Source organism: Equus asinus, chromosome 5 (assembly GCF_041296235.1).
Source record: "Equus asinus isolate D_3611 breed Donkey chromosome 5, EquAss-T2T_v2, whole genome shotgun sequence".
Taxonomy (NCBI): domain Eukaryota; kingdom Metazoa; phylum Chordata; class Mammalia; order Perissodactyla; family Equidae; genus Equus; species Equus asinus.
This window is the reverse complement of record NC_091794.1, coordinates 100,581,821-100,603,804: the sequence shown is the minus strand read 5'-3', so window position 1 is coordinate 100,603,804 and position 21,984 is coordinate 100,581,821. Positions and strand designations below refer to the sequence as shown.

The 21,984-nt window shown below is 57.2% G+C and overlaps 1 long non-coding RNA gene across 1 annotated transcript in view; it reads right to left on the bottom strand.

The window, feature by feature from the left end:
* Window positions 1-676: 676 nt before the first annotated feature.
* The window catches only part of LOC139045360 (uncharacterized), a 40,851-nt gene continuing 19,543 nt past the window's right edge, over window positions 677-21,984 (bottom strand). Inside the window, exons 2-3 of the long non-coding RNA XR_011503599.1 lie at window positions 1,843-1,972; window positions 677-1,247 (exon numbers count right to left, since the gene is read on the bottom strand). This is a non-coding gene — a long non-coding RNA (uncharacterized lncRNA). The remainder of the gene's footprint in view (window positions 1,248-1,842; window positions 1,973-21,984) is intronic.

Here is a 21,984-nt window from a genome sequence, read left to right as displayed (position 1 = left end):
CACCCCCGTGCAACTGACATAAAGTAACTAAGTAAAGTGTGTGAGCAGATACATTCTAAGGAGAAAGATAAAGCGGGGAAGGAGGGTGTGGAGTTTGGGGAGGTCGCCAGCGTGACCGGGTGCTGGGCGAGGCCTCCGCCGCCTCTGATCAAGAGACGGATAACCGAGCATCTCACGTCCCGGGCTTGGCCTGAAGGTTCAGCCAGGGAAGACTGAGAACCTGCAGCCTGGCTCCCCAGGAGAAGCCGAGAAGGCAAAGGTGATTGCTCCAAGAGATAAACTGAGTCCAAGCTGCAAAGGAGCTCAGCAAACAGAGATGACAGTGGAGACAAACCGCTGCCCTGCCCTTTGCAAAGAGAGCCCAGGATGACCCCTGTCAGCAACTCCACAGAGGTGAGGGCTGCCTGTCCCCGTAACTGCTGGCCCCTTGTCTTTGAAGGGGTTTTCACTGTGTTACCTTGAAGCCACCAAACATTCCAGAGGGCCCTCGGCGAGCCGGGTAGGTGGGCGGGGGCGATGCCACTGGCAGAGCTGCTGGCTCAGTACTTGTGGCTCAGGCGATGCGAACAGGTGGTGCCCCCCACTGAGCTGGGTGGGCCAGGGGGTCACTCCAGCCCAGCGAAGGGACAGAGAGTGTAGACTCCTCTTCTCTGATCGCCACACTGGAAAGTGTGAAGGTCGTCTCTGCACCTTGCAAGGTCAACATGGAAAATAGAATCATCTCCTTCTTTATCCCAGATTTAGGAACCAAAGCAGGGGACAGGGAGTGGCTTGTCAAGATCCCTCGGCTGCTCAATGACAGAGGCAGGACTGTAGCCCAGGGCTTTGACCCCGTTAGGTGGGCCCCCTGCTGCCCGCTGGCCCAGCCTGGGGTGTTTTGAGGCTGGTTGCACCTGACCCCAAAGGCTTCTCAGAACGATCCTTGCTTTGGAGCCGCCACCAAAGGGGGAGGCTATGGAGCGTACGGGACCCCGGTCTTTGGTTCACCAGCTCCGTCTGAGACCTTGGCAGGTGATTCACCCTCGCTGAACCTCGTCGCCCCCATTCCACAGACGGAGAAACTAACACGCACCTCATAGGGTTGCTAAGAGGATGCAGTGCGGTCGTGGATAAGCCGCACTTGACGAGGCCACAGGGAAGGATGCGCGCCCTCCTTACAGTGTTGTTTGATGATGATGATGATGCTTATATAGACTCTGGGCCTCTCACAGGGGTCTTCTAAATCTTCTTTTCTAACTCCGTGACTCCTGCAGTCAATTGACAAATCTGGCAGGTCACCCATCCTGGTACAAGAACTTTGGGGTTGCACAAAGTACCATTTTCCCGGGCTGCCCACAGTCTGGCTACAGATAAGACGCTCCTGGGACAAAATCCGGGAGCGGATCCGGGTCAAGCTGGAGGATGATGAGAAGGAGTCACGAGTGGTCAGAGTCAGAGGATGGGGAGGAGGTGGCTGCAGGGCCGACATAGGGAGGGAGGGAGTGCAGGCTGCGGGCCAGGCAGGGGTTTTCCATTGGAGGGAGCATCGGATTCACCCGGAAAGAATGTAACCAGAACTGCAGGTGCCTGGTCTCCTCCCCAAGCCATCCTGGAGAGGGACCCAGGGAGCCACCTTTTAACCAGCTCCCCAGGTGATAGCTGTAGGTGGCGCTTCCCGTCCCCACCTCACTGCCCTCAGCTCGCTGGAGCACTTCATCTCAGGCCTCCAGGCCTTTGTATTTGCAGAGTCCCCCACCTCAGGACCCCCCTCTTCTGCCTGGCTCTCTCCTGTGCACCATCCAGGACCAGCCTAGGCAGAGCCAGTCACACCCTCCCTGCCACCACCATCACTCTTGGACGCACCTGCACCGCCTTCAGCTCAGACGCAAACACGGGCTCCGGAGTCAGGCTGACTCGGCCTGGAACCCCTGCTCCTCTCTCGACCACGGTTTGGGCAAGTGAGTTAACGTCTGTGAGCCTCAGGATCTCCAAGCTGTAAAATGAGTACGAAATATTCTCCCAGAATTATTGGGAAGATGGCAGGAAGTACTGTATACAAAGTGCTTCATACAGGAAATGTTCAAAAATGGTAGCTAATATCTTAGGAACGTTAATAATTAGAGTAACAACCATGCCCTCTGTTGACCTGCATCTCGCCCGCTAGACTGGAGGTGCTCAGGGGGGCTGTGTTACATCTCTTTATTGCTCGCGGCTTCTAGGCTTAGGCTTGACGGAGAGTGGGCGTTCCGCGAATGAATGAACAAACGCATTCGCGAATGTAAGCCGGTGGGAGGTGGGAGGGCTGCCAAGGAGAGGTCAGTGCTGAACCAGGCTGGGGGAGACCTGGAGGCCTTGGGTGGTGTGTCGGCTAACTGGGGCCTCGATTACGCTGTGGAACAAACAGCCACCAAACGTCAATGATGCACAAGCAGCATGGATGAGCTCCCTCGTCTGCAGGGGGCCGGGCTCTGCTGCAGCGGCCCAGCCGGGACTGCTCTGCTCCACCTGTCTCCCATCCTCCTCCTCAGGCCAGCAGGCTGGCTCAAGCGTGCTCTTCTTGAGGCTGTGGCAGAGGACCAAGGGGGCCAAGCAGAACCACGCCAGGCCTCTCAGGCCCTAAGTCCAGAATTAGCTCACTGTCACTGCCACCTCACTCTATTGGCCAAAGCAAGTCAGAGGGTGGGAAATATCCTCCGCCCTTTGAGGGGAGAAACTGCAAAGTCACACGGCAAAGGACAAGGATACAGGGAGGCTGAGGGAGTGGGGCGAGGTCCCAATGTCCCCCAGGTGGGCACAGGGTGGGGGACGGGTGCTTCGTGGGGTGGGGGACAGAGGAAGAACACAACAAAACAGCCAGTCCAGGATGCCCGTTGTGAGAGTGGAAGGGCCTGTCGGGATGGTCACAGTGGTCCTCACGCTCCCAGGACCATTACAGCATTATTCATTCATTCGTTCCTTCGCTCGTTGAACAGCATTCATGGCGCACTCGCTGTGCGCTGGGCCTTGTTCTCAGCGCTGCAGGCAGAATTGTGAGTGAAACGAGACAAGGTCCCGACCCCCGGGATGAAGAGGCACTGCTTCTTTTTCTGGCTCCTCCGCCGCTTTGCTCTGTGACCTTGGGAAAAACACTTCCCCACTCAGGGCACCACAGCCACCGCTAATAATACCTCACGATTGTAGAACCCTTTCGACTTTATCAAATCGTCCTCACGTGATGCGCGCTGTGAAGCATCGGAGACCGGCTCTATCACACCCCTGGTTTGACAAGTGAAACTCTAATGGATATAAAATGCACGGCTCCTTGGAAGTGCTCTCCAGAGAGGCCTCGGGGGGGCAGCCCCCTTACAACAAACCCTAGGATTCTCTCTACATCAAAGCGGGTCCCTGGGTACCGGCCGGCGGTTGTCATCTCAAACAGTGTTTGAGGCCACACAATTCCTGTGTGACCCGAGGACTGGGACAGCTTCCTTTATCTTCCCTTTTATTTTACAGAGCCGCCGCTCTGAACATTTCAAAGATTCCCGTAGAACTCTCCCAATTTAATTTAAAAATAAAGAAAAGACTACCTGCTCCTAACCAGCCTTGCAAATGAAAGAGTCGAAAATAGGACATGAGCCAGGACGTGGAGCACGGCCTCATCGCTCAGGTCCTCACTTAACAAGGAGACGCTCCAGCACCTCCGAGACGAGGCCACGCATCAAATTGGGGCAGGGCTGGGTCAAGTCTGCAGCAGGCTTGTCCCGCTCAGAATCAGGGGTGCCTCTCCTCATGCCAGCCCTGGATCGTGTGCACTCCATCCTGCGGGTGAGGAGACTGAGGCTCAGGCAGAAAGTTGCAGCTAGTAAATGACTGAGCTGCATCTGAACTCAGACCCATCTAGACCCAAATACCGTGTTCTTTTCCCTTTTGCACACCACCTCTCTGCTACAGAGGTGAGGACGGGGTTAATACTACAGGGGACCGGGGTGCCAGGTGCAGCGAATGCAGAAGGAAAGAAGCAAGCAAGGAGGGAAGGAGAGAGGGAAGGAAGGAAGGAAGGAGGGAGAGAGGGAGGGTAATATTTACTGTGTAGCTACTATGAACCCAGCACTATTAAAAGCTGGCCACAAAGCGCAATGCATCATAATTGAAGTCAGGAAAAGGCGCCCTGGGGCCTGGGAGGGGTCCCCCCATGTTGCCCTGGGTGGGATGTTGGTAAGGCTTCCAGTGAAGATGCTCTTGGAAGACGCGTCAGGGAGGAGGGTGAACGGGAGCAGAGGTGGGGCTGGAAGCTCACAGCGAGCCCTGGTCGAGCTCCTAACCACTTCGCTCAAGGCCTGTCAGTCTCCCTCCGCAGTGTCTCCTGGATCCATCTACTTCTGTCTGTTTCCAAGCACCATTGCCACTGCCTGGACCGTGCAGTGACCCCGTCTCTGTCTCCTGCCTCTCGTCTAAGCTCCTCCACGGCTTTCTCCAAAAGCAGCCGGAATGCCCGCTCTGCGGAGCCTGCTTGGGGTCGCCGAGGTCCTGCCTGGTCTCACCCCAGTCTCACCTCCTACCGCACTCTCCACCTCGACTCCAGCCACCCCGGCCTGGGCAGGTGCTGTTCTCCCTGCTAGGAAATCTGCGGCCTTCCCTCTTCACCTGGTTAATTTCTGCTCAGCTTCAACGCAGCTTACACTTCGTTCATTCACTCATCCAACAAATATTTACGGAAGCCTCAGCCTCTGTTCCAGGTGGTGGGAATGCAGTTCCCTTCCTCGTGGAGCCGAATTCTGAAGGGGCGCCTTCGGCACAGCAGCCTCTCTGATGGTTTCCAGAGTCGGACGCTGTCAGTGCTCTGCCCAGCACCGCGGCCCACGTGGAAGCACCTGCAGCTCCGGCAGGCAGTTCTCATGCACGGAGATGACGTCCTGCCTCAAACAGGACATCGCTCTGCCTGACGGCTTTCTCTGGCCTCATGGGTCTGTGTGCAGGGCGGCCAGGAGCATCTGGGAATTAGAGAAACTCACAACAATGAAGGATGGGAGCTGGCAGGTGTGTCGGTTATCTGATGCTGCATAACAAACAGCCCCAAACTCCACAGCTGAACCAACGATCGCTTATTTGCTCATGATTTTGTGACTTTGCTGGTCTCACCTGGGGTCACTCCTGCAGTTGCCATCACTGGGCAGCTTCCCTGGACTGGACAGCTCGACACATCTGGCAGTTAGTTGCTGCTGTGGGCTGGGGTGCCTCGCTGCTCTGTGTGGCCTCTCCCTCGGGATAGCCCAGGCTGCTTGTGTGCAGCATTCCCAGAGGGCCAGCCCCGAAGTGCAAGCTTCTGCTCGCGTCACGTGTGCTGAGGTCCCATTGGCCAAAGCAAGTCCTGTGGCCCGGCCCAGCATTCATGTGGCAGGGGCCTCCGCCAGGGAGGGGCACAGGAAGGTGAGGTCACGGGGCTGCCCCCGTGGAGAAGTACACCAGCACCACCAGCCCTCAGTGGGACGGGTCTAAGGTGTGTCTACTCAGTCTCTCAGAGGGTCCCCAGAGGGCTGGCAGCCAGTGCTCACAGCTGTAATCCACTCACCACCACACCTTGTGTGGACCTTTCTCTCTTCCCCGGCTCGCTCTCCCCACTGCCTCACTGAGGCCCCTGAAGTCCCCTCCTGAGTCCTTATCTCAGAGGAGTTGGACTCCTAAGCATGTGATCAATTCTGCCACACTCGCCCCTTGGAGGGACCGAGGGGAGAAGACAGGATGAAATGGGAACCCAGTGGCCAGGGCACTGGGGAGCCACTGAAAGCTGTATGCAGAGAGAGCCATGCTCAGCAGACAACTCTGGTCCCTCTGAGCTTCGGCCTGGCCTCCAGGGATGGACCAAGCTGGGTCAGGGATGGGGACCTGCCCTGCCCAACAGGGACAGGAAGGCAAGACTTTGCAAAATCACTGCCAAGTTAGGGACCCCCCAGCCCTCCCAGGTCCACTGGGGTCCCAGAGCTGTGCTCACAGTGTGCTGGCCTGAACCACCCCCTTCTCTGAGTCAAATTTCTACTGATTATGCAAATCTCCCATCCCAGCCCCAGCCGAGCAGGCTGGAAGTGGGGCGGATCAACAGGATAAGAGGGGCCAACGGCAGATTACAGCCGCCCACTCTGGTAAACACAAGTTTAATTGCTTTTTCGGAGGGGAGAGAGAGAGGGGGAGACACAGAAATAAAACAAATTCCCAATCGGCTGTGTCCGGGCTGCCGAGCTGAGACGATGGCAGGGAGCATGGCGCTGGGAGCAGCAGGCTCGGAGCTGGGGGCAGGGAGGCGGCGGGCGGTGGAGAGGAGGTGGAGAGGTGTGGAGGTGCCCCTCTGGGCAGGGCAGCGGCCAGGGCAGGGCTCTCTGCCTTGGGGTCAACACGGGTCAAGGGCAGGGCAGTCTCCCTCACTGGGTGGGGGGAAGCTGAGTGGCGAGATTCTCACCTGGATCTTTAACAACAACAAGGAGAATACTAGTACCTCACACTTAGTGAGAACCTACTGTGTGCCAGGCGCTGGACTAAGGGAATGAACACAGCAACCCCGTGATAGCGTTACCATCTCCGCTTTACAGATGAGAACATGGAAGTGCGTGTTACATTTGCTGAAGACACAGGGAGATGTGTCCCTGTGTCCACCCAGAGCCCTAGGGCCTATGCGTTCAACAAAACCCCAATGACGGAGCCCTTGCTCTATGTCAGCTGCTCCCTGCACAACAGACCGTGGCAACCCTGTGTGGGGGGTTCCGTCCCTCATTTCCCAGATGGGGGAACCGGCCTTAGAGAAGTTAGATAACCATTGCAAGTTTATACAATTAATAAAGGGCAAGGCTGGGATTCAAACCCCGGTCTGTCTGATGCCAACGACTATGCCTTTGAGTACTAAGCTAGCCAATGTCCCTGAATACTACTGCACACGTCCAAGCAATAACTCCTGTTTCTTGGGCCCTCGTTCTGTGCCAGGCCCCTAGGCCAACATGCCAGGCTAGGAATAAGTAACGGGCCCCACCCTTGAGAAGCCCCTGGAGCCAATGAGGAGGAGAAACACATACATAAAATATCGCAGTGACAAGGGCTTGAAGGGGTGAACAGAGTGGAGCGGGGAACACAGGCAGCCCCGAACTGCCTGCAGAGGTTCAGACAGGCTTTGCAGAGGGGGCCACATCGGAGCTGAGACTTAAAGGGTGAGTCGGGTGTCACTAGCCAGGCAGGGAAATCGTGTGGAAGGTCCTCAGTGAGGCAGCTGCTGGCATGTTCCGGGGCAGCTGAATAGCCGCTGTGGCCGGGGCACAGGGGGCCTGCTGAGGAGGACGGGAGACTGTGGCCAGAGTCGCTCCACGATGGGCCTTGACTGCCAGTGTCAGGCCCGCCCCTCGTCCCCAGCGCCAGCCTTCCTCCAGGGGCCATCTGGCTTGACGAGCTGCCCCCAGAACGAGCAGGGCCCACGGCCGAGGAAGGCTGGGAGCACAGCTTGCTCGCATCTCTCCCGGACGCGGCACAGGGCTCCAAGAAGCCTTGTATAGAGGCAGCTGCTTACTCCGGCTGGGCCCTGCCACCTCCAAACCCGTCTGACCCCAGAAGCTCGTCGGACCCACGGAGACCCCCTGGATCAGTGCCCAGGGACAAACCCTTCAGGAAACATGTCTGCGAGTGTGGAAGCCGGGGAAGCAACAGGGAGAGGCCCTGAGGCCCATCGCTTCTTCTCGTATCTTCAGTTCCCGCGAGGCCTTCAACCAGAGGGTGGCAAGGATAACAATAAAGAAGAAGAAGAAATGACATTCACTGAGTCCCTACCAGGACATGAGCTGGGCCCTGTGCTCAGTGCTCTGTGTGTGTCATCTCACTGAACCTTCACACTATTATTATTCCCATTTTACAGATGGGGAAACTGAGGCACGGAACAGCAGGAACTTGCCTACCATCTCCTGATTAGTGGGTGGAGGAGCCAGGATTCAAACCCAAGTCCACCAAATCGTGAAGTCCAAGTACTTCCCGCTGCACGGCAGCTCGGGTCTGTGGTGAGGGCCCTGCCTCTCCATGGGGAGCACGTGCTTGAAGTAATGCCTGACGTTTCTGTGGCCCCTGACGATGTCGACAGCCCTGTACCGTTCACATGACACGGCCACATCCACTGTCTAGTGAGATCCTTATCAGGACCTCGCGGTACATGTACCATTATCCTCTTGTTGCGGATGAAAATGCAGGCTCAGAGAGGGGGAGCCGCTTTCTCGAGGTCACACAGCTGGGGTGCGGAGCTGAAGCTCGGATGTCTTTACCCCCTTCCAGGGCTGCTTCCCGTGCCCTGTGCCGCCTCACGCCTCACACGAGAGCACGGGGGAGCGTGCTCACTGTAGATTCATCATGTAGAACAACTGTACGGCTCTGGCGGGGAGGCCGTGCATGCGTGTGGAAATCTCTGTACCTTCCCTTGGGTTCTGCCATGAGCCTAAAACTGCTCTAAAAAAATAAAATCTTTAACAAGAAAGAAAGAAAGGAAAGCTGAAGTCGAATCCCCAAATTTAGAACGGACGCAAGCAGTGCTGTCCTCTCAAACTGGGGCCGGAGCCCCGGGCCCCCGCTTGACCCTCCCTGGCCCTCCCGAGGGCACCAGGCAGGACCTGCAGCAACAGGAACGAGCAAAGCAAAGCACCATGAGGTCGCGGGAGTGGGGACCGGGCTCCCCCAGAGGCGGCTCGCCCCGAGCTGCAGAGTTGGACGCGGCCGTGGTGAGGGAGCAGCTCCTGGACGGTTCCCTGGGACGAGTCCCGGGAGGTGGTGGCGGGCGCATCCTCGCTCACGCCCTATCCACTTCCAGCATCGTCCCCAGCCCCTCCGGGCCGGGGAGAACAGAACAGGGCGGGTGGCAGGGCCAAACCCCGGAGCCCCAGGCCCGCTGCTCTCTCCCGCCAGCGTCTGAGCAACTTCTCCGAACTCGGAGACTGCCCTTCCCAGGCTCCAGAAGGACCCTGTTGTTGCTGGCAGGCCCAGCCTGGAAGTCCAGGGGACAAAGGAAGGCTGGAAACGCCACCTTGCAAAGGTCCCCTGTCCTGTCCCAGGCAGGTCAGGAATGCACCTGGCGCCTGTCACAGCCGCCAACGCAGATGAGGAAACACCCAGGACGGGCGGTCGCTCTCAAGGTCTGGAGGCGGCTCAGAGTGGATGGTGGCTGAGCACACTTAGGCCAATGGGCCCCCTACTCCTGCGGCTGCACCGCCCGAGGTTTCAGAAGGGCCCAGGAGGGACGACCTCCAACGGTAGAAAGGATCAGGAGGTGAAAATCCCTGCTTCCTCCCTCAAAATTGGAACAAAAGGACTCTTAGAGGTGGAAGTGCGGAGTCTATTTCAGATCCAGACATTCCTGAGGGCGCCTTCCCTTCACACCCCTGCATGAGGCGGCACAGGGCATGGGATGCAGCCCTGGACGGGGGTAAACCCATCACCGCCTGAGCTCTGCATCCCAGCTGTGTGACCTCGAGAAGGTGGATCTCCCGCTCTGAGCCTCTGCCTTCATCCAGAATGACACATGATTATGTGTACGTATCGTGAGGTTCTAACAAGGATCGCACTGGGTAGTGGAAGTGGACGTGTTAATGGTCCAGGGCTGTCCATATCGTCAGGGCCACAGAAGCATCAGGCACTCTTGAGTACAGAGAGGAGGCTGAAGTGGCCAAATGCGTGTCATTAACTCTTACCATAAAGATCCCTCTCTTTCCACAGCTCCTGGGGGCGAGTCACACCCCCTGGTTGGGGGACAGCATTCTAGACAAGCTCCCCAGTAACTCCCCTCACAGTCTGGGACCACAGCCCTGAAGCAGGCCCCCAGAGGCTAGGCTTTGGCAAGGTTAAGAGCAATTCGGAGCTATATTTACTACTGTTTGAAAAGCTCCTACTGTGCGCAGGTACTTTACATACATGGTTTGGCAGTATACTCCCTTCATGTCCAAGATACGAACCAGGACGCCCAGGGCAGGGGAGGGACCTGCCGCCCAGGCCCACCGTTCATTGGGGCAGCTCAGCTCCCAGCCAGGTCTCTCTGAAGCCACATCTCGGCCAGCACTTCTCCTCTTTGCACTGGCATCTCCTTCTGAGCAATCCCAGAGGCCTTCCTGGAAGGGGTGGGGGTCAAGGGCCCACCCGGTCCGTGGAGAGCACCAAATAGTCTGCCCACCTCCCAGGCAGTGCACCGGTCCCCCGGGCGGCGAGGGAGGAGGCCTCTGCCTGAACACCGCTCATTTGATCTTTGTCTCTGCCTCGTGGATTTAAGATGCGCCAACCCCCAGCACTGGGGTTCATCTAAACACGATTAAACAACCATTAGGCCTCCCGGTTGGGAAATGGAGATTTACAGACTTCCAAACCTCCATTTAAATGCAAATGCAGCGTCCTCAGCCAGAACCAGGATCTGAGCAGCATTAAAGTCACCATAGTCTTGTCGCTCCCGCTAGGCTGGGCCACCTCTGGGCCCTATTTAATCCAAGGGGTGCTGTGGGCACCCGCTGGAGCCAGGCCAGAGGGGGGACAGGGGACAAGGCTTGTGGTGATGGACGTGAGTCAACGGCCCGCCCTCCTTCAACCTCTGTTCACCCTCCTGGCCCGGGGCAGATGTTAACCTCTGGTTCCTGCCAGCACGACCTTGGCAAGGTCACAGACTCAGCTGGGAAATCCTGGAGCCGGGACTCGATCCCTGGCCTGCCTGGCTCTGGAGCCCTTGGAAGGCCAGACTCCGTGTAGAGTGGCACCATCGGGTCCTCAGAACAGCGGGCCTGGAGGTGCTCTGGGAGCTGCATTGGGTGGGGGCCCGGGGAGGTGCCGCTCCCTCCCACCGCCCGGCACTGCTGCTCCCTGACGGGGCTGATGTTTCCGGCCTGGCTGCCTGGAAGAAAGGGGATGCGCAGGTGACCAGCTCACCCTGGTTTGCTCGAGACTTTCTGGGTTTTAAACCACAGTCCCCTGTCCCTGGAAACTCTCTTGTCTTGAGCAAACTGGGATGATTGGTCCCCCTAGGGATGACCCAGGAATGGGACAAACGGACAGGGGGTGGGGAGCTGGGAGAGGTAGGGATAAAGTTTTTTGACATGTTGAGTTGGGGACAGAGCTGGCCACTGCTTTGGCACAAGGGGAGGCCAGAGACCAAGATTTGGGGCTCACCACAGAGAAGTGGGGAGCCCCCGGGACCTGCTCAGTGACCCGAGTCGTGGCTGGAGAGAGGGGGCCGTCTCAAGGAAGGGCCTTCCTTCCCAGGACGGAGAGGGCGCAGAGAGAGCCCGGACTCGGCCCTGCCTCCAGCGGCCTGCTAAGAGGGGTCCGGGAAGACCGTCCCTTCTCTGGACGACATCCTAGCTACTGGCCGTCCCGGGGCATTTGCTCAAGGCTTAGATTCAAGTCCTGTTCCCATGGGGTCATTTTCAGGCATCAGGCCTTCCCCGTGTTTCTGGAATCTGTCCAACCGGCCAGTGGACACAGTCTTGTTCAATGGAACCAAAGAGGAGAAAGGCAAGCGATTTCTGTTTCTGTTTTGTCCCCACCTCTTCCTCCCAGCTCACTCCATCTCTGGCCACCGTTGCTTCTGACCTCTGACCTCAGAGACAGCGAGGGACCACAGAGGGTGACAGAAGTCAGGGCCAGCTGTGCACACAGGGTAGCATGTCCCCCAGGGAGAGGCCTGAGCTGGGGTTCACGGGGAAGAAAATGACAGATTCCCCTCTAGCCTCCACGTACACACACACTACTGGGGCAGGAATGGGGGCTGCCCATCCACTTGCCTGGCCTGAGGTTCAGGCGGACAGAGCACAGGTGTGGGAGACCCCAAACTGTAAGTCTGGCTCTGACGGCCACTGGCTTGCTCTGTGACCTTGAGCAAGTTGCCTCCCCTCTTTGGACCTCAGTTTACTCATCTTTCAAATGGGGCCCATAGCATCTCCGGGGACTTTGGCTGTGGGGCCAGAGGGCAGAGCCTGGCCAAAAGGGGGTGCGAGGTAGTGTCATGACAGGAAGAGAGGAGGTGAGAGTGAAGGGCAGGGAGCCGAGAGAGGGGCACAGATGAGAGATTCGGTGGAGGGGGCGAGCTGGACGGAGAAGACAGGCGATGACGGTGACGGAGGAGCAGATGTGGGCTCATCCGTCAGTTGTTATGACCCCTGCCCTGCCCTGCCGCCCCTTCCCACCCTCCTCGTGGATGTAGATAATCACAGGGATGCTGCAGGCCCCCTCAGCTCCCTTGTTTGAAGCCCTCCCGGTGAATTATGCAGGAGGTCGTGGGGGAGCGGGCGCTGCGCTCGCTCCATTATTGATGAGAGCTGACGGGCCTCCGCTGACAGCCTGCCTAAGAGATGTGATTAGCTTGTAAAAAATTAATCACCGTCTCAGGGAGGGCACAGATTAAAACCCCGAGGAGTGGTGTTCTCCGTGTTCCCTAATTTCAGGGGACTTTGAAAAGGTTTTACCCAACTCGGAGGAGACAATTAAATTCAATTAGAATCACAAGTGTGGAAATGTCACTCCCTCCTGTGCGGTGGGCAAGGGGTGGTCCAGGAGGGAGGGGGCTGCAGGTGCACGGGGGCCGGGGAGACTCAGGGGCCTGACTCCCTTCCCCCGGGGGGCTCTGTCCTCTCTCCAGGTGATCTCATGCTCACCTACGCCTTCAGTTTCCGCCCAGACTCGATGACTCACACGGTTACGGCCCCAGCCCAGACCTGTCCCCTGAGCTCCCCACTCATATATTCAGCCGCTTTCTCCACACCTCTCTGGGATGTCTCAAAGACACCTCCAACTCCACGTGGCCGTCCTCACCCTCCCTGCCCTCCTACCTGGTCCTGCTCAGGTTTCTATACTTAATGAAGGGCGCCACTGGCAACCAAACCTGTCACCAAGACCTGTGGCCTCAACCCCCGCACAGTTTTGCAACCCACCCACTTTTCTCCACCTCCCGGAACTGCCAGCCTTGTCCGCACCTCCCTCCTCTCTCCCAGGATGACTTCAGCCGCCTCCATCAAGGGGATGGAGCGCACCGTTCCTGCTGGACTTGCTTCGGGGCGCTGACGCCATCTGGCCTCGAGGGCGTGTCATGATCGTGTTTCCTGTGGGCCCTGGGGCTCCTCTGATGCTGGGGCCTGTGCTCACGCACAGCTCAGAGTGTGGGATCGGCAGCACCCCGAGAGACAATGTCCCAGCCCCCCATCTGGACTGGGTGGGCAGTTCTGGGGGGCCGTGTGTGGGCTCCTCAGGAGGTCCCAGCAGAATGGAGCCCCTGCGGCCCAGTGTCCCCACCCTCCGTGACTTGTTCTCCTGCTCCGTTGCTCCTGCTCCCAGAGGTCACTGCCAGATAAACTCCCTGCACCCACGTCCTTGCCTCAGCTCTGCTTTGGGATCCCAGGCTAAGATGGCTTGCTTCCTCTCTGGTCCCCTCCCCTCTCTTCTCCCCACCACACTGCTGATCTTCACAGACACATTCGATCATGTCGTCCTCTCACTTCAGTCCTCTGAGATCTCCCAGCACACTCAGGAGAAAAGCAGGACCCCACATGCGGCCTCCAAGAGCCTGAATAGTCCGACTCCTCCAACCCTACCTCCTGTCGTGCACCCATCCTGCAGACCCTCATGTCCACCGTGACCTTCCTGCCACAGGGCCTTTGCTCGTGCTGTGCCCACTGCCTGGAATCCTTTTCTGGGCCCCTTTGCTCTGTTGCTCATGTTCCTGCTTCACGTCTTGCCCAGTGGGCATGTCTGACCCTCTTGATGAGGTTAGACGCCCTCCCTTACGAATTCCCAGAGCACAAGACCGCTTTCCTCTTATTGCTAATCAAGTAGCAATTCACAAATTTCACATTTCTCTGAGGGATTCTTTGATTAACGTCTGCCTCTCCCATTAGGAGTGAGCACCACGAAGACAGACTGTCTGGTAACCCCGGGGCGGCACAGGGACATCTTAGGAAGGAAGGGAGGGAGGGACGAGGAGTCCACCTTGAACTGATTACAAATCTTCCCCAGCGTAGACAGAGAATCGCAGCTCCTTGGCAGGGCTCCTCTACACACCCCTCCATCCTTCCCTTTGCTCCCCCACACGCCCCTGGGCTCCAGCCTGCCCAAGCCGCTTGCACTTGTCCATGTGCTCCTTTCTGGCGAACGCCCATTAGAAGGTGAGCTCCATGAGCCAGAGAGGCTCAGGCACAGGGCATGAAGGTTTGTTGACTGAATGAAGGACATTCCGAATGGTGCCCTCCAACGCTGCCTATCCTGTGCCTGAAAAACTGTCACCATTGCATCAGGTGCTCTGTGAGACTGTTCTGGGCACTCCCCATAGACGTCTTCTATTTTACAGATGAGAGGTTGGGGCTCAGAGAGGTAAAGCCGCTCGCCCAAGGTCACACAGTTGAGAGGAGCAGAATGTGGACATCAACCCAGGTTTTCACATGGGGCCCATTGCCCAGTGTCCCTGCCTGCCATCACCCGCAGTGTCCAAATTCCCCCCATTCCTGGAGAACCATTCTAAATGCCACGTCTTCCAGGGAGCCTTCCGTGACCACCACATCCCTGGCCATGACAAGTACTTCCTATTCCGGAAGGCCACCGGAGCGTTTGTTTATCAATTTGGGTTTATTTTAAGGGCTTTATTGAGGTATAATTTACATGCCATAAAACTCACCTGTTCTAAGTGAACGATTCAACGATCAAGCCTTTGTTTTTAGACGCTGACCTGACAGGTATTGATTTCTAGCTGGGGTCATTATTCACACGCAGCTCTCAGCTCCCTGCCGAGGGTGGGACCAGGGCATCCTCGTCTCCAGGCCCCTCACCAGCAGGACCTGTGCCCCATGGGTGCCGGGCAAGGTGAGCGAGTCCGCAGGTGTGTCGCCAGCCCTCGAGGGGAAGGGGATTTGAAAGAGAAACAGCGGCTGACATTTCACAGCAGCTGCTGGTCGCCAGACCCTGTGCTAACGCTCCACAGGCGCGACCCGGCCCAGGACTCAGGACCCCGCAAGGTGGGTGCACGACCTTTGTCCCTCAGACAAGGACACTGGAGCAGAGAAAAAGGCCCTAACTTGCCCAAATCACACAGCAGGTCGCAGAGCTGGGACTTGAGCCCAGGGGTCTGGCTTCTGAGTGACCAACTATTCCGATTTGCCCCGAGCACAGGACGTTCGTTTCAAAACTAGGCCAGTCCCAGGCAAACTGGGGCGCGCTGGTCACCCTACGTGAGGTCCACCTGTGCGTGTGAGACACGCTGGTGCGAGGGGATGCTGGGCACGGTGAGGGCAGCTCGGAGGTCGGGAGGGGCTCCTGAGACAGCTGTGTCCCCGCTGCTCACGGCCTCCAGGGTCCCTGTCCAGGGCTCTCTCTCCCCCTTTCCTCTGCGTCAGCTCTCGGGGGACCACTCGGGGCTCCCCCAGACCCCACCTGCCAGGTGGATGATTCCCGGGGGTGCTGCGTGTCGAGACACTGGGGGTGAGCCCACTGGGAGCTCAGGCCAAACCCTGGGGTCAGGGGCTCCCATGGAGTTGGAGTTCATCAGGACAAAGGAGGCTGGAAGAGCAGCTCAGGGTGGAGGAGGCGACTAAGCGAGCCTGCATCCATTGTGCGGCGGGCCCACCACAGCCTGAGGAGCAGGACGGCCAGGAATCATTACTCCCATTTGATCACCGACAAGACAGAGGCTCAGAGAGGCGAGGCGACTTGCCTGAGGTCACACAGCTTAAGAAGTAGCAGAGGCGCGGTCCTCACCGAAGCCATGGGACCCCCCAGTCTCCACCACTTCGCTCCATGTGAAGGGGAGGGCGGGCAGCAGGCCCTGGCCAGGCCTCGGGGCCAGGCTGGGCTGAGGGTGGGAATCCTGCGGCAGAGTTAGTCCTGCTCGAGGTTTAAAATGATGGAACCACTCCGAGGTCAGCCGTGTGGCTGCACAAATGAGGTGAGGTCCCCAGAGAAGAGGGACCTACCCTGGTCACATAGCTAACCAGCAGCTGATATCCAGGTTCCCAAATGGGCTGAACCTGGATTTATGGGAAAAGAGGACCTCCTCCTCCCACGGGCTCCTGTCACTGCATTTCTAGTCCTGCTCCAGCCTCATCACGTCTCGGGTCCCCATGCCTCCACCCACCAGAAAGTTCCCTGTGTTCCCAGAACCCAGGCAGATGGCTGCCAAGGACAGTGACGGGTTACAGCTGACAGGCAGGGAGCATTTACTCTGTGCCCGGCTCTGGGCTATGAAGTTCCGTACATTTTTTATAATTCTCACGACAACCCCACGGCAGGCGCTGTCACACACCCCGCCACACAGGTGAGACTGAGGCTCAGGGCTCAGTGATTTGCCCGCTGCCTCACTGGCAGCTTCTTTACCCCGGAGCCTCATCCTCAGCACAAGGGGAGGCCGATTCTGTTGGTACAGGTGGGAACCAGGGATCTGCATTTTTTTAGCGAACAGCCAAGGCAGGCATCATTCTCTTCCTTTCACAGCTGGGGAAACTGAGGCTTAGAGGGGCTCAGAACCTGTCCAGGGTCACCCAGCTCATAAACTGCAGAGGTGAGACTCAGAGACAAAAATCCAGGCCACTGTCACCTGTCACCCGTATAACTGAGTGATGGGAATGCATGGTACCCACTGCCGGCCATTGTCAGGAGCCGGCTGGGAGTCCAGGGTGGGAATCATGGCCGCCCAGACCCCAGCAGCAGGCTCAGGCCAGGGTCCAAGCACCCTGTTCTCCCAGAGGCCAGGAAGGTTCAAGAAAAGTGGCTGGGGTCCACCTCCAAGAGCGGCCGTGAGGAGGAAAGTGCATTTACTGGACCTGGAGGGGCGCCATCCACTGCTCGAGGAGTTGCTACTAATGGCTGGGTGTCATGGCACTAAATTAGCAGTGACAGTGATGCAGATCTGACGTGCTCCTGAAATTGAGGGCATTAGCCAGGAATGGGTCTCAGAGCATGTTTGCCTCAGGGCTGGGGAGGGGGAGGGGGAGGGAAGGGTGGGAGGAAGGAAAGACACCAAAGGCGGGTAGGAATGGGAGCACCTGAAAGAGAATCACTGGGCACTGAGACCTGGGGCTGAAGGAAGTGACAGATTCCCCACCCAGCACTTGACCTGGAGCCTGTTCTCTTCTAGTGGACCAGGGGTATCCAACAATAGATAATAATCACAGTGACAATAATCACAGTGGCGGGCATTTCCTGAGCACTTATTAGATAGGGGCCATGTTCTGAGTGCTTTCCAGGTATTGAGGAATTAATTGAACCCTCACAACCACTCTAAGACGTCAGTACTTGTGGCTGTTATGAAAAGGACTGAAAATTCTTTGACCTTCAGCCCATCAAGAGGATGGTCTTTGTCCCCCGTGCCGCCTTCAGTCTAGGCGGGCTTGTAACGACTTCAGCTCATAGAACGAGGTGGAAATGACACCACGTGACTTTCAAAGCTGGATCAGTGAGCCCCCGCAAGCGAAGCCTAATGACTCTGAGGCCACTGCGCTGCAAGGAAGCTCAGGCGACACGGAGGTGCCCCCACTGGCAGTCCCGGAGGAGCCGAGCCCCTCATGTCTCTCCAGCTGAGAGCTCAGACAAGCCATCGCTCTTCCCGCCCACCCCGAATGCCAACCATAAACACAATGCAACGGTGGGTGTTCCATCCCACAGAGTCTGGGGGCAGGTTGTCACCCAGCAGTAGAGAATCAGAAGGGTTTTTTTTGCATCACCTCCACTTCCCGGTTGAGGACACCAAGGCACCACAGGGATTAAGTCCGAGGCAGTCAGGCCCCAGAGTTCATGCTTAAAAACCCTCAACGGATGAGAAAGCGTGTGACCACTACGGCCCTGTCACCATTCGTATTAATTCTGTGGCCGAATCTCGGAGCCGCCTTGACTCCAAAAACCCACTTAAGCAGCCAGAGATCATTAACAGTAATGGCATTCTTTACTGAAGTCTATTCAAGGTGACCCCCAAATTTAGTCCCCACCCTCATTAACTTCCCTCTTCCTCTCCCATCCACCTCGCTCATCGCCCAGCCCTGCCTGGCGGGCTCCTGGGCTCCATTCCCCCACGAAAGACCCCTCCTCCACAGCAACTCCGCCACCCGGCCCCTCTACACCTCCTTTCCCAGCAAGGGAGAGTTATTCCTCTTCAGGAGCAGGGCCCCGGGGTGCCAGGCCGACAGCTGTGGGGCTCTCTGCGACAAGCAGGGGGAATGTACACAGCCTGGTGGGGCCCCCACCTCCCCCCTGAGTCGTTTTCCTCCCCGCCGGTTGCTGAAAGCCCTCAGCACTTTCTGATCGTCTTAGGAGCTCTGATGAACATCCTGAGTTTCCCAGAACCACCAGGCAGGCTGAGGGAGCCCCAGCAGGCCGGGAAAGCAGTGGCTTTCGAGAGAAGACACCTCCACCTGGATGGCCTAACCGAAGCCTGACACCGACATCCCCCTCCTCCTTTCTGCCCCACCTCTCCTGCGTCCTGACTCAGTGAAAGTGGCGCTCCTCCACTCAGTGAGCAACCCCAGCAGCAGCAGCCGTTGGGGCCTCTCTCTCCCTCACCGTCCACATCCCAGCAGTACCCCGTGAGTTCTCCCTCCTGCACATCTCCCGTGCCTCCCCATTGCCCTGTACCCTCTGCCCCGGCCTCACTCACCCTCCCCTCAGGCATCCAAGCCGAGAACCTGGGCATCTTCCTTCTCTCCTTCTCCATCACAACTCCAGATGGTTCCATGCCCTTAAAATTCTCTCATTCCAACCTCCACTCTCCATTCCCACTGTCCCCGTTGTCCAGGCCCTCATCCTCCCTGGCTAGTCTCCCAGCCTCCGGTCCCTCCCTTCTCCGGCTCATCCTCCACGGAGGGGCAGACAGAGGGTCTTCCTGCAGGCCGCTGGCAGGTAAGCGCGCTGCGGGCAGGGGCCCTGTCCGTCTGGTCACTGTCGTCTTCCTGGTGCCTGTACGCAGTGAAGCCGTGATGGCACCCAGCTCTGGCCCCCATTCAAGCCATTGTCTCAGCATCTCTGTCATGACGGAGCTGCAGTTCCCATCCTCGGAGCAGCTCCATCTCCGTGCCCGCTCTGTGGAGGCAGAGGTGCCCCGGCCCCAGGGCCATCCTGACCGCCGGGTCCTGGATGTGGGGATCTTTGCCAAGAGCCCACCCTGGCTGCCTGCGGAGGCCTTCCCTCTTTGATAAGCTGACACGCACCCCAGCTGGCCCACCTCCCGCACCTCCTGAGCCCCCTCCCCCCTAACAGCCCAGCCCAGCTCACTGCGCAGAACCAGAGCCAACGTCCCAGCCGGGGTGGCTTCCCCACCACCCCGGGAAGGAGTCCAGTCTCCCCTCCCCACTTGCTTGGTAGGAATGCCTCCTGTTGGCAAAGGGACTGTTGTGTGCAGAGCGCATCTGAGGCCGTGTCTTTTTTTTCCAAAAGAACATTCGTTGCGGCTCTTATGTGCCGGGCGCTGGGCCGTGTGTCTTCTTCATCTCCCCTATGTTCCCGCCGTCCCCTGGCCAAGCGGACAATCCGATTCCCATTTACTGATGAGAACTCAAGGCCCTGGAAGGGTCAATGTTAATAAGAAAAGGAGGGACATGAACAGGCATTTGACTAAAGAAACCAGCATCGTCCAGTCCACACGGGAGGACCGTCAGTCCCACAGTCGGAGCAGTTGGGGGGCGGCGGGAGAGGGGCTACTTTATGAAGTGGTTTCATCTTTAAACCCTGGAGACAGAGAGCCCTGCGTTCAAATCCCTTCCCAACGTTGTTTGGGCATGTAACTTTGTGCCTCAGTTTCCTCCTCTGTAAAATAGGGATGGATAATCACAGTCCCCGCCTCGCACAGACCAGCGCCGTCCGCAGTCAGCCCTCAGGAAATGACAGCTCTGAAAATGTCGTGTAATTGACACATCAGGAGATGCTCCATAGCTGTTAGTCACCGAACAAAGTCAGCAAGGATTTCTTATTTTTTCAGCTCTCAGATTTATGGGGGGAAATTAACCTTGTTGAGCTCCGGCTAAAGTCTAGGGGAAGCGGCCTCCTCTTTCACTGTTTTAGACACAGAAATTGGCACCAAGTTTCTGGAGCACGAGTTTGACCACGTGTGTCAGAATGCCGTGTTGTAGATCATTGGCTTTGCTTATTGTCTGTCACCAACTGACTCAGAATTTCTTCTCCTGGGAATCCACGCCAAGCCGGTGGGCAAAGCTGCATGTGCAAAATGTTTAACAAGCATTGTTTATAGTAGTAAAAAAAAAAAAAATGGGAACAACTTCATGTCTATCGATCAAAGATGGATGAAATAAATGACGGCACAGCCAAGAAGGCCAGCACTGCCATTACAGAGGATGATGACGTGTCTACCCAGTGACGCTGAATGAAAGAGGCAAATGGCAGAGCAGGGTGCCTCACCTGATTTAACATGTGCAAAAGTGTGTGTGTGTGTGTGCAGGCAAAGGAGAAGGCCTGGAGTGGTGGTCACTTTTTCTTGATGATGAGACTCCAAGGAATTGTTTTCCTTTCTTTAAAATTTTTAAAATTAAGAATATAATTTTTTAAATTAAGAATATAAAACCTTTGCAAACAGATAAACTAAAAACAACATAAAAGAAAGACAATAAAAGGAAAAGAAGGAAACAGAGGAGAGAAACTCTCTGTGCATCCCAGCAGGGGGCGCCAGGCAGCAATAAGGGAAAATGTGAGGTTGGAATTATTTTCCCATTTTACAGATGAGGAAACTGAGGCACAAGGAGGTTAATTAACTGGCCCAGGTGTGCACAGCCTGGAAATGGCACCGCTGGGCCTTGAACTCACACTCTTAGCGACTCCTGTGGGAAACTTCTCTCCCTGAGGCAGAGGTAAGGAGGGCTGGGTCTGAGGTAACCCCTGGGCTTTGGAGGTGGTGAGGGAGGGGGTCCCTAGCAAGAGATCCACGACCTTATAGGTGCCCCTCTGAGTAGGCCACCCCCAGGCCTGTGCACGTGGTGAAGGCCTGGACCTGTGCACAGGTGCCTGGCCCGCCCTCTCTGACTCTCTACCCGCCCTTCTCTCCCTCCCACCGAGGGTGCAGCTGGCAAGGGGCAGCGAGGGCTGTGCCCGCCGGGGCTCCTGCTGGTGGAAAAGGCAGGGGCACCAGCCGCTGAGGCTTTCCCCACATCCAGGGCTCTACTTCTGTCTTCCCCTTAAAGGGAGGAGGCAGCACCCACTGGGCAGCGACACCGTGGGTGACTGAGCGAGGAGGACGGCTTTCAGCCGTGACCGCACAGTATAACACGATAATAATACCATTACTGAACGCGCATTGAGTTCTTGCTCCGCACCTGGTTCCAGACTCTGCTGAACATGTTACCAAAGGTAATTCTCACCGGACCCTCCGTCAGCGGTGCAACCGTGGGCATTAATTCAGCTGACAGCCATTGCACAGCTAGTCATGACATCCATCAATACATGTGTGTACTACAGGCTTTGTACCCCGTGCGTTCACAGAATGCTTTGTATGTGTCAACTTACGTGATCCTTACAACTATCGATGAGATTGATACTATCGTTATCTGCATTTTACAGATGGGGAAATTGAGGCACAGAGAGGTTTAGTAACTTGCTCACAGTCACCAAGCTAATAAGTGGCAGAGATAAAAATTGAACCGGGCAGTCTGGTCCAGACCCCAGCACCATGACTCCAAAGCCAACCTGAGTCTCAGGTTTAGGAAGCACAAGTCGATGCCAGGGTCTGTGTGTGGGGTGCAGGGCCGCGATCAGCTGAAACCATCAGCCTCGTCGCCTCTTTGTGCCTCCGTTTCCCCGGCTGTCCCTGCTGATGCTGATTGCTCCCTCCCGTCCCAGCAGCGCGCAGCCTAACGAACGCCCGGGATCTGCCAAGTGCCTTGTCTGCCGGGTGCTTCCAGAGCACAAACATTTTTCCTCTTTCCCTCTCAAACTCACCAGACAAGCACGTGCTTCCCAGCTCCCAAAGCGCATTAACTGCATTTTATCACTTTCTCTAGTTTTATTATTTTCTCGATGCTTTGGCATCTTGGGGGCCTTGCTGCCAGGGGAGAGACAGGCCCTCCCAGG